Source organism: Hyla sarda, chromosome 3, assembly GCF_029499605.1.
Source record: "Hyla sarda isolate aHylSar1 chromosome 3, aHylSar1.hap1, whole genome shotgun sequence".
In the NCBI taxonomy this organism is placed as follows: Eukaryota; Metazoa; Chordata; class Amphibia; order Anura; family Hylidae; genus Hyla; species Hyla sarda.
In genome coordinates, this window is record NC_079191.1 from 122692561 (window position 1) to 122717433 (window position 24873).

Consider the following 24873-nt stretch of genomic DNA (forward strand, 5'->3'; position numbering starts at 1 on the left):
CTCAGATAAGGCATTTATACAATCCAGATACACACCATCTTTGAAAATTGCATTCCGTGACCTGCTGACGTGCCATAAACAATACGCTACTTCCTTTTGGGAAGTACAGGGATTCAATAATTACATCCAACACAGTATAGTCCCACGAGGCCTTGGAATCCCTGTCCTCCCAGCAACCCGTTTACGCACGCAAACAGTTCTCAAAAAGTGGGGACAGGAGGCAACCAGCACTTCTATTAAGTTCCTACAAATTTTATTGGAAGAAGAAAAAGTTAATCTGCAGACTGCCGAATTAAGACTTAGGGAACAAAAATAAGTTACATTGAAATTTAAAAGCGATCCAAACTTTGCAAATCGAGAGACACAACTCCAGAACAATGTGAAGAGATTCTAGTTTAATCCAAAAGAGAGAAAACACTTGCAATTTGTGAGAGATTTACGTGACTTTAAGAGAATTGTGCCTACAACTGTTCTGGGGAAGGGAACCTAAGCCCCCTGTGAGAGTGAAACAGAATTATCCTCCTCAGAAACAGGCCAGTCAGAATCAGAATGGTCTAGGGGGAGAGGTAAGAGGGGTAGGGGCAGAGGTTCCTCCAGGGGTCAATCAACTGGGAGAGGACCACATGGATGCAGAGGAACAGGGAGAGGCCAGGCTCACCAAACATCATGTACCGATGGCTCATCTGCCTCCTCATCTGCTGCTCAGGCTCCTCCTCCTTTTTTAGGCATGGCCAGCAGGGACAGCAGCAGGGATCCTTATCCCAAAACCCATTATTGAATGATCCAGGATCTAGTGACAACTTACAGGTGGTGAACCTCTCAGATGTGGTATTATCTGAACAACAGGTGAGACTCCTAAGTAGAGGCCTTTCGTTTGTACCAACTGTCATGTTTAACTCCTTCACATGGACTAAGGATTTGCACCCATTCTCCAGAAAATTGAAGTGGCACAAATTCTATAAGCAAAAGGAAAGGCGTGAATGCCAGGAACTAGGATAAATATTGGGGACCTGTTTACAACCAGATTCCCTAGCAGACTTACTAGAGGAAAACAATAGGCCAAGGGGTGGGGGACCTTTTACCCACTCTTCCATCTTATACCAGGGACTCTATGGTCCTCTGAAGAGAATTGGGGGTCTCTCCCTTGACAGAAATACCCTTTTATCAAGAGTATTGATATAGAGGCATTTTATTCCTCGATCCCTCACGAGATGGGATTGAGGGCCGTCTCATATTTTTTATCATCTAGAGGCAACCATCTACGGCACACAACAACTTGGTGTTGAGATTGCTTGAATTTTTCCTCACACGGAACAATTTTTTATTTGACAGCCATATTTACCACCAGCTTAGGGGCACGGCCATTGGGAGCCCATGCGCCCACACTTACGCCAACATGCTCCTAGGCTGGTGGGAGGCCAGCCTTGTCTTTACACATGAAAGAGAGAGGTTTCACCAAATGGTGAAACAAAGTGTTCTTTATTAACTCCTAAGTGAAGCTACGTTTAGGCAACCTCACGCTGCCATTGCCAAGCCATTGGCTTGACAATGGCAGTGTGAGGTTGCCAAAATGTAGCTTCACTTAGGAGTGAATAAAGAACACTTTGTTTCACCATTTGGAGTGCAACTGACTCTTCCTCAAGTAATTATTTTGGATCCCTGGCCCGGATCAACAGCAGGAGGCACCGGTTCATCTTTTTGGGAGTGCTGCTTTCTTTGGAATACTATCTATCTATCTATCTATCTATCTCTATATCTATCTATCTATTTATTTTCTTACCCATGCACATAAAAATCTTGAGGAACAGACACCTGAGTTCATTTATATGCCCCTGCCGCCTTTATCAATCCAGAATTCTCCAGATGGACATGACAAAAGAGGCCTCAGTGATATGTGGACAGGAGGTCTGCAAAATGTAAAATTTTGGCCAAAATCCCATACACAAGGACGTTGGCTGATTTACAGTGTAAGCTTGAGAGTATCTCCAAGCCAAGAAGCACACAGTGTGACTTGGCCCTTAGATACATCCAATAAAAATAGCATTTCATGTTTTATTTGACTGCTCGTGTTGAATATGCCGCACATTTTAATAATGTTAAGTAGCTCTGTTTTTTAGCATTCACAGATGTAGCTTTTCTCCTGTTCTTTAATCGTGTTTAATGGGGCATATCAGTCAGCAGTATTGACTAAACCTGCATGAAGGTAACATACATACAACTAATTGCACTTTAATATGCTTTCAGTCTGGAAAGAAGTTGAGCATAATATTATTAAAAAAATATGAAAATATTCCACTGCTGCTTAAAGTGATGGCTTGTGTTACCTGATGCCATTTCTCTCACCGATATCCAGTTTCACAAAGAAAGATTAGCAGTAGACACAGTGCTACAAGAGTTCCTGTTATAGGGAACCTGGTGGAAGTGGTCCAAAAAAGGTCCTACATTCTCCTGTGTACTGACAACTCTAGAGCCTACCAGTCACAGTTTAAAGAGAATCTGTCAGCTTTAAATCATGCTCAGAGCTCAAGTGGCAAGGAGGTGCTGCATAAACAAAAACCTGCATAAAACTCCAGTCTTAGCAGGATGCAGAAGGGACCAGGTGACTTGTTCAGTTGTCTTGTCTTGTTAAAAGGGGTATTACCATCTTCCATAATGGCTTGCCAATCCCTTATATCCTGTTTGTGGCCAACAGAGGTGGTTTGGAAGCGGATAACAGTCTATGCAGGCGAGCTATGCAATTTGTGATTTATCAAAACCTGTCCAGAAGAAAAGTTGCCCATAGCAACCAATCAGATCGATTCTTTCATTTTGCAGAGGCCTTGGACAGGTTTTGATGAATCTCCCCCATTGTCCTTAAGTAGTGGGAGCTGTGCATGGGGTGTTGCCCCATGATCTACACTGTTTATGTAACCATGTTATGCACGGCTGTATACAGTACATCCCACAGCATTTCTCATTCCATGCTCTGTGCACAAAATGATTAAAGCCATGCACAGCCCATGCCAGCAGGACTTGGCTCTTATACCAGGTCCTGACTTGCATGGGCTCTGCGACAATTTGTGCTACTTTTAAACAAGTTTTCAAAAGTTGCACATGCTAAATCTTTGCTAAAGCAATATGTAAGGATTAAAATACCTACTGTTCGCCCACAGACTGCCCCTGGTTTCACTGGCGCAGAAAAGCCATCTGCACCAGAGAAAACGGGGTCAAACATATAGGATAATATAAGCCAATTTTATCTCCTTAGTCTTCATATAGGCTCAGGAATATGTATAATTTATTCCTGCCTAGTTGAGGAAATAGATGTGTGATAAAACCAAGTAATTGTAAAAATGGTTGTTTCTTTTACAACGTGTAAGAGAGAGCGTTCTGTAAGAAAATATTCAATCTGTATGTAAACCTTATGTGGATGGGAAAAAAGGTAAAATCCTTCTCAGGCTGGGTCCACACTACGTTTTGTCCCATACGGGAGCGCATACGGCAGGAGGGAGCTAAAAGCTCGCGCTCCTGTATGTGACCATATGCGCTCCCGTATGCCATTCACTTCAATGAGCCGACCGGAGTGAAACGTTCGGTCCGGTCGGCTCATTTTTGCGCCGTATGCGCTTTTACAACCGGACCTAAAACTGTGGTCAACCACGGTTTTAGGTCCGGTTGTAAAAGCGCATACGGCGCAAAAATGAGCCGACCGGACCGAACGTTTCACTCCGGTCGGCTCATTGAAGTGAATGGCATACGGGAGCGCATACGGTCACATACGGGAGCGCGAGGTTTTAGCTCCCCCCTGCCGTATGCGCTCCCGTATGGGAGAAAACGTAGTGTGGACCCAGCCTCAGTTGGGTGCTTCACCTTCCACACATCATAGTGTTCAGAGGCAGGTGCGTAGAGGGGGAGCCACCACTTTGGGCAGCAGAGATTTGCTAAGACCACATTGGCCTTAACTAGACCATGGCAATTGTTTGTGTAATAGATTTGAATGAGCAGACACAAATTAAATGGGGACTCTCTTTAAAACTATTTTGTGCTATTGCACTCCTTACGGTAAATAAAAAAAATCTTTCTAATGTACTTTGTTTTAAAAAAAGTTTTCTCTGTTTTATTTGTGTTTAAAAAAGCTGCCACTACATATCTCCTCCATTTCTTGCACATACTTTGCATTCCTTCTGGCCTGGCAGAAGTTCAAGATCAGGAAATGCAGTCTGGAGTAGGGATGTCGCGAACATAAAATTTTCCGTTCGCGAACGGCGAACTTCCGCAAATGTTCGCGAACCGGCGAACCGGGCGAATTGCCATTGACTTCAATGGTAGGCGAATTTTAAAACCCACAGGGACTCTTTCTGGCCACAATAGTGATTTAAAAGTTGTTTCAAGGGGACTAATACCTGGACTGTGGCGTGTCGGAGGGGGATCCATGGCAAAACTCCCATGGAAAATTACATAGTTGATGCAGAGTCTGGTTTGAATCCATAAAGGGCATAAATCACCTATTATTCCTAAATTCTTTGGAATAACGTGCTTTAGCCCCCTTTAGGCAGCACATAGAGCCCCCCTTTAGGCATCACATAGTTAGGTCCCCCCTTTATTCAGCACATAGATTCCCCCATATTAGGCAGCACATAGTTAGAGCCTCCCTTTAGACAGCACATAGAGCCCCCTTTAGGCATCACATAGTTAGATCCCCCCTTTAGGCAGCACATAGATTCCCCCATATTAGGCAGCAAATAGTTAGAGCCTCCCTTTAGGCAGCACATAGAGCCCCCTTTAGGCAGCACATAGTTAGAGCCCCCCTTTAGGCATAACATAGGTAGAGCCTCCCTTTAGGCATCACATAGTTAGATCCCCCTTTAGGCAGCACATAGATGCCCCCATGTTAGGCAGCACATAGTTAGAGCCCCCCTTTAGGTAGCACATAGAGCACCCCTTTAGGCAGCACATAGATTCCCCCATATTAGGCAGCACATGGTTAGAGCCTCCATTTAGGCAGCACATAGAGCCCCCTTTAGGCAGCACATATTTATATCCCCCTTTAGGCAGCACATAGATTCCCCCATATTAGGCAGTAGTGTTGCTCGCGAATATTCGCGAATATAGCGCTATATATTCGTAATTACGAATATTCGTTTTTTTTTTCACAGTACACATCACAGTGATCATCCCTCTCTGCTTCCAGCAATGTTAAAGTATAGGGGGCGAATCGAACTTCACACATGTTCGCCTGGCGATGCGAACGCGAACATGCTAAGTTCGCCGGGAACTGTTCGCCGGCAAACAATTTGCGACATCTCTAGTCTGGAGTGCTGAGTCTGTGTGTGTGTGTGTGCAGCCTTAGTCAATCATAGCTCATCTCACACTGAACTGCTCTGGGCTGTGTGTAGCAGAGTGAGGGAGGAAGTTCTCCCCTGTATGGCTTCAGATGATGTCATGCCTGCTGGGTAACGCCCCTTCCCAGTCTCTAAATCTGACTGAGCAGAAAATACAGAGCAATATCAAGGTAGAAAACTAAAAAATAATAAAAATAAAGGCAGGGGGTGGTTTATCATGATGGGGGCAGTGAACTGGAAGGATTATAAAATGTAACAAGGTCATGAGAGGTACTCTTTAAGTATCTACAATAGGGAGCTACCTTCAAGTGCAGCTATGAGAAAGCTACATTATTTCTAATGGCTAAGGACTAAGGTAATGCCACCTTTATTGAGAGGTTCAGAAGCAGACAATTTGGATATTGCTTATGTTTCAGTTTGCATACATCAGTTCTAAGATGCATTTCATGGACAAAGGCACGTCCAGGCATAAACCGTTTAAAAAGGGAATTAGCCCTTTTGAATTTCTTAATTGCTTAGTTCTTAGTATACCCTTGTGTAAAGATGATATTTGGTAAAAAAGAAAATAAAAAAAATATCATCACAGTGCATTAAGGAATAATAATGGATTTATTTTATACTTGGGATGATATCCTGAAATGTTCTGTTACGTTAATAATAAAAAATTAAAAAATGAAGAAAAAAAAACAACAACAAAAAAACTATTTGCATGGATTTATTGGAATACAGAGGGCTTAGTGCTAGAAAACCAGTGCAAAAAAAGAATTAGTAAGAGTCCTGAGTAAAGATTAAGCAAAATGTAAGGCAAGATCAGGGCCAATGCATGCCTCCAAGGCACAGTCAGGGGTGTTAGTATAAAAGGACTGAGAATAAACATAATGTGGTGTCCTGGTACCGTACCCTGTACCGTACCTTGTGTGCCCAAAGTCAGAGTTCATATGTACCGGTAGGATCCTCATGGTGTGATAACTCCTTGTCACCTCTTCCTTCTTTAATTTTATGTTGTTTGATGTGTATAAAGTGTAAATATTTTATTATGTGTATAGTACTTCCAGGACCTTAGGTCACATGATCATTAAGTCTAATATTAAGTTAAGCTTAAGGACCTTTCAGGGCACGTGATGTGGTCACATGATGTACCATAATGCTTTGTGAAAGGACTGACAGCTGGTGGGAACCAATAAGCTCTAAGCCTGCCCCTCTCTATATAGGGGCGCTGTAACCAATCTCTCGCTCTTTTCCCCGGGATATGACAGTGAGCGGAGCTCAGCACAAATCTAAAGACAGAACTAGGCCTAAAGCCTATCACTGCTGCAACTTACTAAACGTGAGTCTACCAAATCTAAATCCCGTTAATCCTGCGCGACTGCTGGACCTAAACAATTCCCCTAAATCCAGCGGAACAGCGTAATTCCAGACTCAGAGATTATAAACTATAAGGTCCCAAACAACTGTGAGGAACTTACAGACTACTCTTCTGTATAGACTGTTTGCCGTTATCAACCTGCATAAAAGCTGCAGTAAAGTTATCTATAGTTTACTAAACCTCCAGTTGTGGACAATCCTATATTCCTCCCTATTGTTCCTGGGACGGGTGGCGGTAGGATATATATACTGAGGAAGAACCCGCACCCTGGCGTCAAAACAGTTAATGGTTAATCCAACACCCTTTCATCACTGCACAGCTACACAACCTACACAACCTACACCCTACACCCCAAGCCACCACATAGCTTTCTGGCGTCTAACGAACAGGATACGGGTGTGTGCCTACAGCTGTTGCCACCATTAACAGAGTACCCCCCCCCCCCCCCCATGGAAAGGACTGTATTAATGTACTGTGAATCACATTCAAGTGTACGGGACTGTGCTTATGGTACGGTGTGCAAGAAGTGTGCACGAAAAGTAAGGGGGGAGGCGAAAAAGTCAGCAGAGTTGCAAGACTCGTCGGAAGGGGTTAAAGTCAGCCCAGGGCCTTCCCGAGCGCAAGCCCGAAGCTCCGCCCATCGAGGTCTCTGGAGCCGCGGCGGCCATTTTGGTGGAGCCTAAATCAGAAGGCCTGCAGGAAGGTGCACCTAGAGTGGCGAAAAAATGCTGCGGCAAGCTAAAGTTCTTAAAGAGCCAGCGCACTGTAAAGCGTTAAGGTGCTACGCTGAGGTCCTGCATCAACTCACACCAGCTTCAGATCACCGCACTCCAGTTCCAGGTCACTGCTCTCAAGTTCGAGATCACCGCTCTCAAGTTCCAGATTAAAGAACAGCTGCGTTGCTTAAAGAGTGCTGCATTTTCAAGATTCATTTGAGGGGCCAGTACCGTAAATCAAGATGTCCGACCCTACAGCACCAATGCCACTTCCAGGTCATGCTGCACTTCCACCACCTGCCCAGCAAGATGGTGATGCTCCTGTGGTCTCATCAGCGGGACCACCACAGCAAGCAAGACAAGATCAAGCTGTTTCATTTCCAGCTTCTCCATTCATCTCAGGAGCTCCAGTTGCCGCACCTGTTTTCTTGGGGAATCCAGTTCTTCCCAACTACAACGGGGATCCCTTTACTTAGAGAGACTTCAAGGAAAAGATACAAAGTCTTTTTATTTTTTATTCTTTTCCCGCTAACCAACAGGTGCAGTTACTTACAGGACAGCTGCAGGGGCCTGCACTGAAGGAGGTCCGCACCTGGCCGGCAGCTGACAAGGCTACAGTGGAGAAAATCTTTGAGGGGCTTTACCAAGTGTTCGAGTCTTACTCCCCCTCTGAGGTACATCTAAGACTATTTGAGTGACGTTAGAAGCCAGGTGAGACTCTTCGGGCATATGCTGTGGCATTACAGAATGCTTTAGAAATGGTGCAAAAGTTAGATGGCATTACGCTCGAACAGGGTAACAAAGTGCTGATGGACCGGTTCATAGATGAGGCACAGAACAAATGGGACAAGGCTCAACTTAGGATGCTGGCAGTGCAGAATCCCGATATGCCTTTCCCAGCCTTTAAGAGATAAGCTATCATGGTCATTGAGTCAGGGCCCGAGGCAGAGGAAATTAGTGCACCTTCTGCTGAACCCCTGGTAGCCTCGGTACAACCATTATCCCCTCCACAGCCTATTACTGTATCTACCCCCAGTGGTGCCTGGAATGTATCAGACAGTAAAGAAAATGTTACTGGAGATGAAAGAGGCTGACGTCATCTGGGAAAGCCAGAGTCCCTGGGCTGCTCCCTTGGTCCTTGTCAAGAAGAAAGATGGGACCATCCACTTCTGTATAGATTATCGGAAGTTAAATGAAGTCACCCACAAAGATGCCTACCCTCTCCCCAGGATAGAGGAATCACTAACTGCTTTGGGATCAGCTGCTTACTTTTCTACACTAGACCTCACCAGTGGATACTGGCAGGTACCAATGGCGGAGGAGGATCGTGAGAAGACAGCATTTGTGACCCCGATGGAGCTCTTTGAATTTAAGAGCATGCCATTTGGACTGTGCAATGCACCTGCCACCTTCCAACGCTTGATGGAACGATGCCTTGGACACCTCAACTTCCAGAGTGTACTCCTGTACCTAGATGATGTTATTGTCTATTCCAGGACTTACCAAGAGCATCAGGATCTTTTGAAGGAAGTCTTCCAAATCGTTATACAGCATGGACTAAAGGTTAAGCCATCCAAGTGCCATCTGCTGAAACCAAGAGTTCACTATCTGGGACACATTGTCAGTACCGAAGGTGTGCAGCCTGACCCTGAAAAAGTGAGTGTTGTGAAGAACTGGCCCAAACCCCGCACAGTGAGGGACATCCGAAGCTTCCTCGGGTTTGCTGGCTACTACAGGCGTTTTATCCCTCGCTTCACTCAGATTGCTGAGCCCCTTACGGCTCTTCTTCGGGGCACTGCAAAGGAGAATTACAATGGAAGACTCCCGATACAGTGGGCTGAAGAACAAGGGACGGCATTCCGGACTCTGAAGTGTCTCCTTACTGAACCTTCCATCTTGGCCTATCCTGACAATGGTCAGTCATTCAGGTTGTACACCAATGCCAGCTTTGAAGGCCTGGGAGCTATCCTATCCCAAGTACAGGAAGGTAAAGAGAGAGTGATCACCTTTGCAAGCAGACATCTGCGAGGAGCCGAGAGGAATGATGCCAACTACAGTTCTTTCAAGTTGCAGCTCCTTGCCTTGGTCTGGGCGGTCACCGAAGCGTTCAAGGACCACCTGGCAGCCACTCTATTTACGGTCTACACCGACAACAATCCGTTGGCACACTTGAATACTGCAAAACTGGGAGCCATTGAGCAGCATTGGGCCTCCCGACTGGCTAACTATGATTTCAATATAAAGTACAGGAGCTGTAAAACCAACGTCAATGTTGATGTGCTCTCTTGTATCTCTCCTGGTGAAGAGCCGCCCGTAGCAGACATGTGGGAGGATGTGGAAATGCCACCTTTCTATCATAGGTTTGAGAGCCAGAACACTCTGGCTACCCAGAAGGGCGAAGAACCTGAGCTTCCTAAAGTTCCTGAAGACCTGTATACTTGGAAGACACTACAGGACGAGAGCCGAGCCATGGGGGACCTCCTAGACTACCTACTCCAGAAGAGGGTGCCAACCCGTCTGCACAAGTCAAAGGGAGACTTTGAATTGAAACGATGGCGACAACAAAATCGCCTGTTCATCTACAAGGGATTGCTGTACAGAAACTCCTTGGATCCAGTTTCGGGAGAGCGTCTGCTTCAAATTCTAATTTACCGAAGGGACGCAGCCATGGTCCTTAATGCATACCACGACCAGTCAGGACACTTTGGAGTTCACAAGACTGAAGCCAAGGTTTTATTGGGTGGAAATGCGTGGAGACATTGAAAAGTGGTGTGCCGAAAGCAAGAACCTTCGCAAGGATGCGAGAGCAACTCTACATCCCATCCACACTGAAAGACCTAACCAGTTGGTTGCCCTGGACCATGTGAAGCTGTCACCCATTCGGTTGTGGACAATCCTTTATTCCTCCCTATCGTTCCTAGGACGGGTGGTGGTAGGATATATATACTGAGGAAGAACCCACACCCTGGCGTCATGCCAGCTATCACGCCCCCTCCCGTAGGCTTGCATTGAGGGGCGGAGCGTGACTTCACAGGGGGCGGGGCTCCTTTGGATAGGGGATAAGATGTCTAAGCACCGAAGTACCCCTTTAATAACTCTGGGACGCTTTTACCTTTTGTTCTGATTCCGAGATTTTTCTTCGTGACATTTTTTACTTTAACATAGTGGTAAACTTTCGTCATTACTTGCATCTTTTCTTGGTGAAAAATCTAAAAATTTCATAAAAATGTAGAAAATTTCAAATTTTTCTAACTTTGAAACTTTCTGTTTGTAAGGAAAATGGAAATTCCAAATAAATTATATATTGATTCACAAATACAATGGGGGACATTTATCAAGGGATTTTGAGCTCTTTTTTTTTGCTTACACAAAAAGTCGCATAAGCACCTAAGCAAATTTTTGTGCGCCTTTTAGCTGTAAGCAAAAACCTACAAAAGAGCTTACAAAGTGAACTTCATTTTTCACTTTGCAGTGGTCAGGGATTTATCAAGTGTGACAGTCGCACAAAAAGTCACAACCCCTCCAAAATGTAAGCCAGCCCGGACCTGGCTTACAAAACGGCTTTGGAGAGCAGATTTTATATTTCCCACTGGCAGCCTTGATCACAGCACCAGTGGAAAATGTGATATTACAACCCTGTAACAGAGCCCGGGCTGGCATCACTCTGCAGCGGCCCAGACTTCCTCTGATTCTAACCCCGCTACCCTAACAGGGACACTGATTTACATTCCATCTTGTCTCCCACCCACCAATGCTGCACGTCTCCCATCTGTCTGCTACCTGATGCAAGACTACAACTCCCAGCATGCCCATACAGTGAGGGTATGCTGGGAGTTGTAGTCTTGGAGCAGGCGAGAGATGTGCGGCGTGGGCGGGTGGGAGACATGCGGGTGGCGGGGGGTATAAAGCAGTGTCCCCATCATTAGGCGCAAGGGTAGCGGGGAGAAAATTACAGAGCTCGGGTGGCTGCAGAGTGATGCCAGCCCGGGCTCCTTTTAACATACCACAGCGCTGCAGAGTTTTTCTATCGCCTACTGTAATTTCACATTTCCCGCTGGGTTCCGTGATTGGTTGGTGTGTGTGTGTGTGTGTGCGGGGGGTGGGGGGGTATATGTGCAGTCTCAATATCTTCACTATTTTGCAGCCTTGCTGTGCCTGGACACAGTTCTCTGCAAACCCTACACGAGAGGACAGATCAGGGGAACAATTTTCTACAGCCTCCCTCCCTCCTTCCTCTTCAGACAACCAGCAGCTGTAGCTGTAGTTCTTCAACAGCTGTTACAGAGTACATTTACACGAGCAGGGGCTTTCAGTGAATTTCCTGCTACAAGTTCGAGCTGCAGCAAATTCTCTGCCACAGGTCAAACTCCCAGCGGAAAAATCACTGAAAACCCTGCCCATGTGAACGTACCCTAAAAACACTACACTACTCTACACAAAATAAAGAGTAAAATGTGGTGTCCCTGCAACAAAGGCTGTCCTGCCAGCAATTGATCTGTGCTGTTCCGGCCGGACCCCCCACTGACTTTTGTGTCCCCTGCCACCACCAAGCGCTAATCAGTGCACACACCACTGATTAGGAAAACACATTTTTTTTTTGTGCAGGGCTTTTTGTGCTAGAAGTCCCTTAAAAAATTTTTTTTTCCTTTTTTTAGTTTCATTTAATTTTTTTCTGTTAGGTGTTGGGTTAGGGCAGGTAGTCAAGCACCACACGCAGCACACACACCAATGAAAGTGTTCCCACAAATACTCCCCTCAAATTTGAGTAGGGAATAAAGCCACAGGGCTTTTATGACACAGCAGGCATATGCCTTACTTGCCTCTGACACTGAAAGCGCCATTGACGGTGAGGAAGACCCCACATTTTTATTATCTTCTTAACCCTCCTCCTCATCTAGTGATGATGGTCAACCAAGGCGGCGGAGACACCGCCATGCGTGACCGCAAACCTCCTTTGCCCTATGCTAATATGAGTCCCCCTGGTGCTCATACCAGTCATACGAGTCAAACCCCTCAGCCAAGTTCACTGATGCCCTGTACCGGTGAACTTGTCTGGACTCAGCAGACCACAAGCCCATGATTCCTGAGTTTGTTGGTGACTCAGAAATCAAGATTAACATTGTCGGGTTCACTGAAATGGACTATTGTAGTTATTATTTCAGCGACGTTAATCTTATGGTTGAGCAGACGAACCTACGCCCAACAGTTCGTCGTTGCAGACCCGGGCTCGGTTTTGGCTAGGCCCAATGACTGGTTCCCAGTCAACACAGCCTAAATGAGGACCTTTTGGAGCCTCATGCTGCATATGGGCCTAGTTAAAAATAAAAAAGTGTCAGGCAATACTGGAGTGGGGATGTCCTCTAACAGACCCCGCTCTACAGTATGGTCATGACCCGTCAAGGCCATTCGGAAATGATTGGATTATGCTGATAATGCGGCATGTCCCCCCCCCCGAACTGATCCCACGTATGACCGCCTGTATAAAATCAGGCCGGTCATCAATCACTTTGGGGCCAAATTGTGGGAGGCCTATGTCTCTGGGAGTGAGGTCTTTATTGTCCTCATGCCATACAATGCCATGCGGAAAACACGGGCATGGTACAAAAAAGTTGCGGTCTACATGATACAGATTGCCATGCACAACTGCAGTTTCAAGATGAAGTCCTAAAGGCCCTAATCTTTGGCGAAGAGCGGGTCAGAACACCTTTGGAACTGTAGGCACCCAGCCAACACCTTCCAGGTGAGGTCCCCCACACTGGAAAAAAGGGATGATCCCAGAAAAAATGCAGTGTGTGTCACAGGAGGGGGTTTTAGAAGGACACCACCACTCAATGTGACACTTGGTCCAGTGCAGTCAAGTGTTCCAGTGTCTGTGTCCAGAGCATTGGAGTCCTCAAGTCTAAATTACTGCAGCCACCAGTCGGTCCTGAGTCAGGTCAAGTCACCTCAATTGTCTGTCACCATCACAGTCAAGTCAAGCCACCTTTAGTCAATGTGGCCTGCATCATAGTCTGTCAAGCCACTGCCAGTCCCAGCAAGCCTGCGAGGTCCCCCTTTGTCACTGGCCACTTCTCTGGGAAATTGGCTGAACTGCATAGACTGTACCATCTGTCTTGCCTCAGTAAAGTTACTGTTATCCTTAACCTGGCCTTGGACTCTTTATTGCCCCTGCCTAACTTAGGATCAACGGTACAAACTTTCAGGTAGTTTATGCTAAACCACGTCCTGGCGTCATGACAGAAGGGGTTAATTCCACCTGCACCTTGGGCCATAACATCTGCCCCGCATCTACCTTACACCTCAAACCCCTACACCACACAATATTATCATTTTCACAAGGGCTAATGGGAGAAATTGGGTTACAAATTTCATAGGGTTTTTTTTCGCAGGACTATGGAAATACATCCACATATGGGGTAACGTGCTGGGCGGGCCACAACAGGGCTCAAAAGTCATAGAAGTCTGTTTGCATTTGAGGCCTAGGGCAAAACAGTAGCTGATGGTTACTTACATTGAGAGGAAAATACAAAAATTAAACACCCACATGTGACACCATTACAGAAAGTACCCCCATGAGGATTGGGTATAGGGGTAAAATGGACTTTTTGAATGCACGGGTGTTTCCTAAATTTATTTCCCATGAATGGATGAAGTGTAGTTTGGGCAAAATGAAAATTGCAATTTTCCTACTAATATGCCAATTGACAGACCGTGCATGCTGGGAGTTGTAGTTTTGCATCATCTGGAAGTACACAGTTTGGAGACCACTATACAGTGGTGTCCAAGTTGTAGCCCTCCAGATGTTGCAAAACTACAACCCCCAGGATGCCCAGACAGTTAGGGCATGCTGAATATTGTGGTTATAGTTGTGAAACTACAAGGGTGCATTGAAGATCACTTACCAGATCTTTACTGTTGCTTCTGTCTCCTGCCACTGGTCCCCCGCTGCCTACCGCCGGCTCCCTCTTCCACAGCGACCGGTACTGTAGCCACATCTGTCCCCCACTCTGCCCTGACTTCCAGGGGTGGGCAGAGCGGGGGATCTCAACTTTAACCCCCCCCACCCCTGCCCTGCAACTGTCCGGTCAGTGCTGACCGGCAAATTGCTGGGGATAGGAGGAGGTGGCACCCCTACCACCTCACTCCTATCCTTTAGGATGATCGTGGCTTTCTCTGACAACCCCGATCACCCCTATTTTCCAGGCGATCACCCCTATTTTACAGGAGGTCACCAGAGACCCAATTAGCCCGGAAAAGCCGTGATTCACGGAATTGATCGACGAATCACAGAGATCGCCGACAAGGGGGGGGGGGGGGGGTCTCAGGAGGTCCAGGCATCTAGCCGATGTCCTGTGATGGCTTCTGATAGTTATCAGCAGTCATCCCTTTCCAATCACCGCGTTCGGTACTGTTCGTAAATGTACTAAGGCGTTACTTAAGGTGCATGTCCTTAAGGGGTTGAAACACTAAAGGTAAAGCTGCAACAAAAAGCTGTACATGTAAAACTCCACTAAAGAGGTCCTATGACTGTCAGGTAAAAAAAAAGGGTGTCAGGTTTTGTATACTCTATAGCAGGGGTGTCAAACTCAAATTAATTGGGGGCCACATCAGCAGTTTGGTCACCCTCAAAGGGCCGGATGTATCTGTAGGACCCCTCCCCCCCACATACCGTATATGCCGGCGTATAAGACGACTGGTGTATAAGACGACCCCCAACTTTTACAGTTAAAATGTAGAGTTTGGGATATACTCGCCATATAAGACTACACCTCCTACCGCAATGTACAGTACCTTGCAGTTCCCCCCACATTAGGTAGGCAGCATGTTTCCCCACATTAGTAGGCAGCATGTTCCCCCACATTAGGTTGGCAATATAGTTCCCCCCACATTAGGTAGGCAGTATAGTTCCCCCCACATTAGGTAGGCAGCATGTTCCCCCACATTAGTTGGCAGCATGTTCCCCCACATTAGGTTGGCAGTATAGTTCCCCCCACATTAGGTTGGCAGTATAGTTCCCCCCACATTAGATAGGCAGTATAGTTCCCTCCACATTAGGTTGGCAACACCCCCCCCCTTCCTCCCTCCCCACAGACATACAGCCTCCATCCATATACAGTGTATGGCTGGAGGCTGTATATCTGTGTGCTGCGCCCACTGTGATCCGGTCACCGCTCCTCCGGCCCGGGGTCACATCTACTGCTATGGCCTATGGACCATAGCAGTAGGTGCCAGGACCGGTCGAGCGGTGACCGGAACGCTGAAGAAGATAACGCGCCGCCGGTCACTTACCAGGGCCTGCGCGCGTCCTCCTGCGATGATCCTGCCGTCCTCCTGTTCCTCCCACGTCTCTATGGTTGTATGCACGGGACGTCACTAACGTCCCGTGCGTACAACCATAGAGGCGGAGGATCAGGAGGACCGAAGGAGGATCGCCGCGCATGTGCTGAAGAGGCGGCTTTCTTTTTTTTTTTTTAAAGCGAGATTAAAGGTGAAGGCTGCCGGCTGGCGGCGGGCCACATGACGAGGTCTGGTGGGCCGGATTCGGCCCGCGGGCCGGGTGTTTGACACCCCTGCTCTATAGGCTTGCCCAAAATGATAATTTAAAATGATATTTTAACGTGTTGAGAGGTGTGCAATTGTAAAAGATCTAATGTTTAATCTCCTTTAACTAAAGGGATTTGATTTATTTCTTTTATTTTTTAAGTACCAGTAATAGGAAACAAAAGCTGACCCTAGCTGCCCCCTTCCTTTTACTGGGCCCCTTATGGCAACCCATGGTTTGAAATTACTGTTGCATCACAAAAAAGAAGAAGGCATTTTACCAGAATTAAAAATAACTTGAGAGTGAGATTATGTAATCAATAATGTCTTAGTACTAAAGAGTCCCAGTCCACTGTATGTATAATAAACATTGCCGTCTTTATCATTTAAAAGGCCACATTTAGATGACAACTACCAACAAACATTTCCAAAAGATAACAAATTGTCTGGGAAATCATACAAAACTGTACAATGAGTAAACACACTGAAACTCTGAGATTGATTGGATTGTTTGCCTAAACTAAAGCGTCTGGGTACATTAACATAGTAGGAATGAAAAAATAGTGTATTAAGCTTTGTAGCACCCATGTTATACACTGTCAGGCGAAGGAGAGCAGCATTCCTCAGAGGTACTTTACATATTATAGTACACATGACATCATTCACTACTGTATGTCAGCTGCTTAAGCTAAACACACTATCAATCTCTTCTAGGACATTGATTTAGTTGTTTGCTTGTAAAACAATTACTTGCAGTTTTTGAAGTGGAGAAGGTTTTCCATCTTTCAATGTGAAAGAAATATAAAAATCTATGGGGAATGTAAACATACATACGTCATCATATGAAACCAGCATAACGTATTAAATCATAACATGCAACATGCCTAGAGATCTGTGAGCGATGAATGATTGTACATGCAAAAATTATACACACTCACACCAAAATACAGATGTAGCAGTGCCAAAGATGTTAAGCTGGGGTGACATCATGGTGCTGCAGCATACTAGCATGACATCTTAAGTGTGTTGGCTACAGTACATAGCTCTATGAAAACTGTGTAGAGCTGTGTACTGTACATGACCAGTGATGTGTAAACATTCTTTTCACAGCTGTTTCCTCGGCACCCTATGCGGGCAGCAAAGAGTGCCACAGAAACTATGTAAGTGGAACAACATTATTACTTGGACCTGGGATGGGTGGTATTTGGGTGGGAAAGGCTGTGGTAATACTAGGTGATTGGTTTGTATCTGGCTGATTAGAGCAGAGGGTGCTCTGGATTGTGAAACACATTTTAATGCAGGGGATAATGCACCATAATCAGACATACTCTCTGATTTTGGTCAGGAAACCATGTGGCATTAAGTAGTTAACAATAAGCCAGCACTGTATAAACTACTGCTGGCTTACTATGGTGTGAAGTATAAGGCATCCCTGGCTTACTGTTTTGTAAGTGTGTGGTGTTAGTGGGGTTCAATGCAGGGTAGCTGTTATAACCCTAGGGGCAGATGTTATTAACCCCTTCTTGTCGTGATGGCAGGGCGTGGTTTAGCCTTAACCACCCAAAGGTAATACCGCTGGTCCTGGGCTAGGCACGGGGGCAATGAAGACACTGACGCCAAGTTACAGTTACAGTTTACTGAGGGTAGACAGATGACACAGTCTATGCAGTACAGCCAATATCCCAAGGAGGTGACCAGGGGGACCTCACAGGCTTGCTGGGACATGCAATATGTAGAGACACTTTAGTTCAGGCCAAGGTGACTATATAGAAGACTTGACTGACTTGACAATTGACATGAAGATTACTTTGAGCTTACTTCAGCTGACTTGTGGCTGCAGACTTTAGGCTTGAGACCTCCAATGCTCGGAACACACTCTGAGACGTCTGCACTGGACCTCAGCAGGAATAGCAAGGAGTTAAGAGGTCCAAGAGAGAGATTGCAGCCCATACCCTGGTTTTATAGGGGAGCTTAGCAAGGATCCCATAGGTCCTTTGGGGGGGGGTCACCTGGTCACTAGTGTCTCCTGGGTAACAATCACATGGTAACAGCTATTAAAGAAACAGTACATTTTATTATGCAACTTATGTTCATAGGGGATAACACATAAAGGGGTCTCTGGGGACATGGAGAGACTCTGCCTGACAGGGCAGGAGAAGTACAGGGACACACCATCCCTTACTGGGCCACTACAAGTGTAAAAAATGCACCTTGAACGAAAAAACTCAAGGGCATGGTGTAGAATATACAGTCCTAACCTCAGTATCTGAAGAAATTTATTTAGGGGTAATTATTTCAGAAGACTTAAAGGTAAGCAAACAGTGTAATAGAGCAGCAGGAATGGCTAGCAGAATGTGTGGGTGTATAAGAAGAGGTATTAGCAGTAGAAAGAGTCATTGTCATTGTACAGAGGGTTGTTGAGACCTCACTTGGAGTATTTTCTGCAGTACTGGAGACCTTATCTCCAAAAGGATATAGAAACTCTGGAGAGAGTTCAGAGAAGATACTAAACTAGTACATGGGTTGCAGAATAAAACTTACCAGGAAAGGTTAAAGGACCTTAACATGTATAGAAGAAAGACAAGACAGAGGGAAACTTTTATATACATAAAGGGAATTAACACAGTAAAGATGGAGAGAATATTTAAAAGAAGAAAAACAACCAAAAGAGGACATAGTTTTATAAAAGGCTAAAGAAAACTGACTCAATGGAAGAAAAATAGGGTTAAAAATGTGTGACATTTCACTGTTTTCCAGAGCCAAATGTAATTATTTCTAAAACTTAGAGGAGATGGGCCCCATTCATGTCTAGGCCCCATGGCAGCTGCTATTCATGCTTATTTAGTTGCTTTTCCACATATACATTGTTCTTACTATTTCCTATCATTTTCAGTATATTACATTTTAATTGTCTTTTTAAACATTTTATTTGTAGTCATTTATACCTCTCTCATCTCAAATGTCTCTGATGTATACTCTAGTAAGCACGGGTGCTTCTCTCACTAAGTGTGAACATTAGGCCTATATTTAATCTTGCTCCATATGTTTTAGCTTAGACAGTACATTTCCGTCTGTCGCTTAATATAATGCGCATCACTCATTACTGGTTCTGAAGGTAAAATTCACTACTGTGGAACCTACTGATGCATTTCCCCATAAAGCAACAATTTCACAGGAAAGACATTGAGGGACATGTATCAATAATGGTGTAGCAATGTGTGATTTGATGTTTTTTTTTTGCGACAAATGGTGCATTTTTGTGCCAGATTTATCATTTGTCGCAAACCACTTGGTTAAATTTGGCGCAATTGATGCGCAGGATCCTGCCCCAGAATTCCAGGCAACATTTTCTGGCTGTGTTGTAGCAGCTGAAACTTGTTAATTCTCCACTTGGATTTTGCCCTGCTTCACAAAGGTAAATCTAACCAAGTTAGTTCCTTTTTCTAACTTAAAAATCTGTTCCTAGGGTTGATAAATGTTTGACTGGGATAAATGTTTCTTTTTACCTTAGCTAAACATAATTTTTTTTTTTTTTTTTTTGCTTTGTGGTCCTTTTAAACAAGCTCTTTTTTTCTTTTTCTTTACATGGGTTAAGGTTTTTGCTTTGTTTGTGAACTTGAAAACAGCCATGTACTAAGACATTGGTAAGCCACTTTGTTTGGCCCGTGTTCTACCTTGTAATGTTGTTTAGCTACTTTCTGTGTAATTTTTTTCTTGGTGCAAGTTTGCGACCTAACAGGCATGATTGTGCACGAAAATGCGCCAAAACGAAAGTCGCAAATGATGAATTTCATACCAAGGCATGATTGTAACTGAAATCACGACTAACAAAGTGAAATCAGTGATTTTGTTCTAAACCATTTGGCGCAAACATTTGTCGCAAAAAATGACATAAAGGAAAAATTGCGACAAATCACAGACAAAAAAACTGGGTAAAAAGCTTCATACATACCCCCCATTGTGTGGAAGAGTTTCTTTTGTGAACATAAAAATTAGACTATTAAAGTGTCCTGTCTGCGATATAGTAACCTAGTTCATAAGGTTGAAAAAAGACCAGAGTCCATCATGTTCAACCTATAACCCTAATGAGTCCCTACTGAGTTGATCCAGAGGAAGGCAAAAAAAAAACCTCAAGTAAAAATTCCTTCCCGACTCCAAATATGGCAGTCAGAATAAATCCCTGGATCAACGTTCTGTCCCTAGAAATCTATTATCCATAACCACCAATGTTATTACTCTCCAAAAATGCATCCAGACCCCTTTTGAACTCTTTTACAGAGTTCACCATGACCACCTCCTCTGGCAGAAAGTTCCATAGTCTCTCGAAAGTCTTTCGAAAGTTTGTTAAACATTAGTGTGACCTCTGACACTTGCAGAAATCCATGACGACTTTCAATAACTGTAGTTCTGCACCGCAGACTTTTCATTCAGGAACTCGGAGACCCCAATTTAAGGTTATGCCCTTTTTTCTTTACATGATTTATATCCTCAAACTTTTCTCTATCCACAATGTTTGTCTTTTAATAAAGAGCAATATTTCAGCTACAAAACCGATGATGATACTAAATAAGTCTAGCTAAATACATTTCAGACATAGTAAATTCAACTTGCTTGTTGTCATTAAGGACTTTTAACAGACTCATAATATTTTACACAAGAAAACTTTCTAGACAGTTTAATACGGTTAAAATCTCTTTCTTTGCTGTAGGGTAAATTGCAGACATGCAGGAGGCAGGAGCCCCAGATACCAATGGAGATACAAGCCGACACTGGAATGTAGCTCTCAGCAACGGACTACTCTGCAGACAACCAGCTACTAAAACTACTCAAATCTATACTGCTTAAGAGGTTTAACTCATGCGATGTCTTATATTTGTGTGCATGTTGGGGGGTATTTATGGAAAGTGGAGTAGGTGAACGTCTTTTTACTCCATTAATTCATATAATGGAAACTGTGGTCCAGGACATGTGATGAATCCCACACTGATCACATTCCTCACATTAGTACTCCACTTTGTATGGTGTTTTTCTGTGACTTTTTGTGCGACTTTTTAATTCATGTGACCACAATGCAACTTTTTAATAATGCTGTTCACAGTTAGTTTGTAAGTGTTCTTTTATTTGGTGGTGATTAGTGCCCGTTTTGGTGGGTTGTGCCAAAGTATGCGACTTTTAAAAAAAGTTGCATTTTCATAAATCCCTGACCGCTAAAAATCAACCAAAAACATATCTATCACAGCAACAAACCAAAACACAGGTAAATGAAAAGTCACAGGAAAAGTCGCAAAAAACACACTGCGCCAAAATATTGAGACAAATTTACCCAAAGAAAAAAGGGTAAAATGCTTCATAACCCCCCCCCCCCCCCTCTTGTCTTTATACTGAAACATGTGGTGCAGAAATCTGTTTGCACTGTAATGATTTTTTGTATATTTCTGCTGTATATTGCTACTTATTTTAATAGGTTTTACAACAGTTTTACATCAAAGAGAAGAATGAAATAACATTCAAAAAGTGTAATCTGAAGATTAGGGTGTAAAAAATGATGTTGCTTATAAGAAGCAAAATTATAAAGTTAAAGGGGTATTCCAGCCTTAGATATCTTATCTCCTTTCCAAAGGCTATTTGTGGGATGAATCACATAACATTTTTATAGTTTGGACAATTCAGAAAGCAGCAATTCCAAATAAGCTTCTTTCTTTCTTTATTTTTTTGTTTACTTTTTTATTAGGGAAATGGGATGACACTAAGCAAGATAAACATATACAAATTTTTAACCAATGTATATTACAAACATACATATGATGCTATTATCTACATAATATAACAAATTTTTGCAAATGACCGGTACACTTTAAAAGGATTATCCAGGAAAAAATGTTTTTTTATATATCAACTGGCTCCAGAAAGTTAAACAGATTTGTAAATTATTTCTATTAAAAAAATCTTAATCCTTTCAGTACTTATGAGCTGCTGAAGTTGAGCTGTTCTTTTCTGTCTAAGTGCTCTCTGATGACACCTGTCTCGGGAACTTTCCAGAGTAGAAGTAAATCCCCATAGCAAACCTCTTCTACTCTGTGCAGTTCCCGAGACAAGCAGAGATGTCAGCAGAGAGCACTGTTGCCAGACAGAAAATAACAACTCAACTTCAGCAGCTGATAATTATTGAAAGGATTAAAAAATTTTAATAGACGTAATTTACAAATCTGTTTAACTTTCTGGAGCCAGGTGATATATAAAAAAAACTTTTTTCCTGATATACCCCTTTAAAGTGAACCTTGATTCATTGCCTTACCTATGCCACTTATGGTTTTGTATTATCTATACTATAAATAATACAAAAAAACAAAAACTCTCTTTTAAGATAGCAGTAAATTTATGTAAAAGTGATGTAAAACAATATACATTTTTCTGCAGCACCATAATGTTTCAGGAAGGAGTTCAGCCATTTTTTTTGGCTTACATTTATGTAAATGTGCTCCCTTTTATGTTTTAGGAGCCTAGTCACCTAAATTTTAATGTAAGAAGAAAAGGAAAAGCTATTAGGATCCCTATCCAACAGATGCTAAAATCGCCAATATAAAAAGAACTAGAGAGTTTTGCTTATGCAGGGGAACTGAGGCCAATGTTCTGCAACTAATTTGCTTTCAATATTTTTATTGCCAAAGGTTTTGCTAAACTAAAACTCAAAACAGTTTTGATCACTCCAGACGAAGATGGCAAAGGACCCTACTCAGAGAAAAGGAATCCCTCCTCCCCTTACAACACTTGGTAGCTGCACTTGGCATGAAAAGTCATTATTTAAAATGTGTAGTGTATTGCTACACTTATGTCATTACTATACGAGGAGTTCACCAATGGAGCTGTTGATCTTGGCATCTCTACTGGGGAGTATTATTTTAAAAAAGAAAAAAAAATGCCTTCATAAAGACTTATGAAACAAGGCAGATGCTGATTCCAGTGTCTCGAGAGGACCTTGTAGTCTAAGGGTGCGTTCACACTACGTTATTTCCGTGGAATTCTGCTAGCGGAATTCTGCACAGTGAACTTTAACACCAGTGTGAATGGGTCTTCCGCGAGACCCGTTCACTCTGAGAAATTTTAGCGGCGGACAATTCCGCCGATGAAATAGTTCCGCACAAAGAATGAACATGTTCATTCTTTGTGTGAAATTCCACGAGCACTGCATAGCCGTCAATGGTGTCAGCACAGTGCCAGAGGGTCATGGCAGCAGCCAGACTGAATCTCCGCACGCTGAATTCCGCGAGTGGAGATTCAGCGTGATTTGCCCAATGTGAACGCACCCTAATTGGTAATATACTCCTAATACCATATGGCCCAATGTCATTTTACAGATGTGTACAAAATTGTTGGTACCCTTGCCTTAAAGACAAACAACCCACAATGCTCCCTGAAATAACTTGAGACTGACAAAAGTAATTCTCCCAGAAGATTTATTGCGTGTCTTTTGGACAGATGAGGCAAAACTGGAGTTTTCTGGAAATTCACGTCAGCTGTATGTTTAAAGGCACAAAGTTGATTCATACAAAGAAAACAACATGAAGCATGGAGGAGGCTCAGTTATGTTTTGTGGCTGCTTTACTGCATCTGGCACAGAGTGTCTTGAACCACATTGCTTGTTGCCTGCCAGCACTGCCAGTATAACCGGGACATCCCTGTGTCCGAAAATATCTTTTTTAGAACACAGGGATGTCCTGGTCAGTCTGCCGTGGAACAGGCATGCTGCCACTTTAAATGCTTGGATGCTGCTGGGAGGTGTGCCTGCATAGCCCCGACAGAAGGTGGGGACGAGCAAAGCCAAGCAGGAAGACGGACATGTAGTTATACAGACACAGCATGTCACCTTCGGTCATCCGACCACTCCAGGGACCTATTGCTATAGCCCATAGGCCCCAGACCAGCGGAGCAGTGGTCTGAGCAGATAGGCGAACCAGAACCCAGACATACTGCACAAAGCCATTTACTGTATACTGCTGGAGGCAGTATGTGTGTGAGGGCACAGGGGGGCCTGCAATGACTTATGAGGGCACTGGTTGCCTACTACTACTTATAGAGGCCATTAACTACTTGTGGGGACACTGGAGGTCTACAACTACTTATGTGGAGCACAGGCGCCTACAACTATCTATTTGGACACAGAGTTCTACAGCTACTAATGGGGGCACAGGGGGCATACAACTACTTATGGGGGCAATGAGGGGCTTACAGCTATATATGGGGGCACAGAAGGGGTCTACAGCTATATGTGGGGGCACAGAGTGGTCTACAGCTATATATGGGGGCCTAAAATTATATAGAGGGGCACAGAGGAATTCTACAAATAAATATGGGGACCTAAAATTATTTATGGGAGCACAAAGTGAGTACTCTGTATTAGGGCAATACACATGGGGAGTTTGTGAAGAGTTGGGTATTTTGCTGGTAAACGAAGGATAAACTGTTTATCTGGCTGCTCTGACAGGTTCTGTAAAGACCAGCCTTGGCAAGTAGAAGTCTTCATGAAGCCCTGGGCCGCATAGTGGAAAAAAGGAAATATGAACAACTCTGGTCAGAGCAGACATCCCATATAAGTCATTAAATATAACTGTAATCACTTATACTCTCTGTAGAATGTTTGATGGTTTTTATCGCTATATGGTCAGTATGTGGGAATATTGGCTCATTTTTAGGCTGATTTTTTTAGGATGGTTTCACAGTATTCAGAGTAGGGTATATGAATTAAAGTAAAATACTTGGCAGCACCATGTTTTACTGTGCAGTACTTAGAAATATATATATATATATATATATATATATATATATATATATATAATGAAATTAGAAATATATATATTAAGAAAATAAAATAAAATTGTGAACAGGCCCCCGGGGCACCCTAGGGGAAAGTCCATATATGGGGAATAGACCT

At 43.9% G+C, this 24873-nt stretch overlaps 1 long non-coding RNA gene across 1 annotated transcript; it reads left to right on the plus strand.

Annotated features, from left to right (window-relative positions):
* The first annotated feature begins 732 nt into the window (after nucleotides 1-732).
* LOC130360625 (uncharacterized) lies at nucleotides 733-24645 on the plus strand. The gene is made up of 4 exons (XR_008890739.1): nucleotides 733-846; nucleotides 20653-20792; nucleotides 22613-22737; nucleotides 24427-24645. It is a non-coding gene; the product is annotated as an uncharacterized LOC130360625 (long non-coding RNA).
* Nucleotides 24646-24873: the final 228 nt, after the last annotated feature.